Consider the following 1,620-nt stretch of genomic DNA (forward strand, 5'->3'; position numbering starts at 1 on the left):
GAGTAACAAAGACAAAGGAGCAACAAAGTATGGTGCAAGGATATTTGACAGCAAAAGATGAAGGTGATGGCAAATGAACAACAAGAAGAACAAAGGGTAAAGGAGCAGGAAAATATGATGGCACGTGTATTGGTGATGGTGCACTTGCATTGATACAAACATTGTTATACCTTGGAGGTAAAGGAGAACAACCTGTTTCATATATTTTTATTATATGTTGAGTTGATTGCACGACAAAGACTGATTTGTATAAGGCTGATTTGAAGATTGGTTTGTTGGAGAAAATTGTTGTGATGCAAGGCAGGACCCCATGACAACAAAGGCAAGGTTGCTGAGACAATGACATGAAAATGTTGTGATGCATGTCCAAGGCAAAGGCAAAGATGTTGCAAATATTTTTTGTGATGCATTAATGGCAAATGTTGTTATTGATCTTGAGAAATGAATTACTCTGATGTTATTTCTTGTGTGTATAAAGTGATGATTCCAATATAATCTAAAATAGATAAGTGTGATGACACTCTAAATCATCAAGGACATGTGAGAACTTGACAGAACTTATCTACTGCCATTTGTGTTGTAACTCAGGCCATTTCCTCCCTTTCATCCCCAATGGTATCCCCCTCCAAGAATTCTTTGGAATCATCCTAGAAGGGTGGAGGACGTTACAATATTTGGTCTAAAAGTGTAATATCCCTTGTTGAAGGTTTGTTGGGGGTATTGAGGAAGACCCCATTGGTGCCTACTAGTAATAGAGGTAGGTGAAGGAGGTCGATCTAGTCGCAGGGAGACAACAACCCATAAAAGGGGCGCTTTGAGGTTCCAAGCCCCTAGAAAAAGTCCCCTAATGAAACTTCTCTCCTTTAATAGCAGAGGGATAGCATGCCCCTCAAAGAAGCATGCCTTGGTACGTTTAATGGAAATCTATATAGTATAAGCCATATATTTTATTGTTTCAAGAAACACTGGGGGAGGCTAATGTGAATTGTAGATCATTGAAAGATCTTTTGAAGCGTTGGTCTTTTGCAGGGATTGACTCTTTGGGTTGATCAGGAGGGCTTGCTTTGGGATGGAATACAAGGTCGACAAAAATCAAGAATTCTTAGGGTCTAGAAGGTGGAATTGGAACCGAACTTTATTCATTGGAACTTGATGATTGATTCTCTTTAATCAATATGTATGGCCCATGTCAAAAACAAAGCCTTGTTTTGGGGCAAGTTTTTGTCCAGCTCCCTAAGCAAGAGGTCGAAGTTGTTAGTTGGGGGGAGCTGGGGGGGGACCTGAATTTCTCTATATGGAGAGTTGAAACTTGGGAGCCAAGAGCTAGACCAGACTCTTTATCTGATTACTTCCTCCATAAGTTAAGCTTGTGCAAACTCATAGACATTGAGCCTACAAAGCTTCAAGCCACATGGAGAAATAGGATAGAGAGGAAAGGGTGGCCAAGAGGTTGGACCATTTTTTGGTTTCGGACTCTATCCCTGTTCCCAAACAATGGGTCGGTAGTGGTGGTGAATTAGACTACTTTCCTATCATGTTGGAGATAAAAAACGGAGGTATTAAGCCAACAACCCCTTTCAAGATGAATTCCCAGTGGCTTCAAGATGAGGAGTTTATTGA

This window comes from Pinus tabuliformis, chromosome 2_2 (assembly GCF_031772625.1).
Source record: "Pinus tabuliformis cultivar Carrire ecotype Pingquan chromosome 2_2, CPIR1, whole genome shotgun sequence".
NCBI lineage: Eukaryota > Viridiplantae > Streptophyta > Pinopsida > Pinales > Pinaceae > Pinus > Pinus tabuliformis.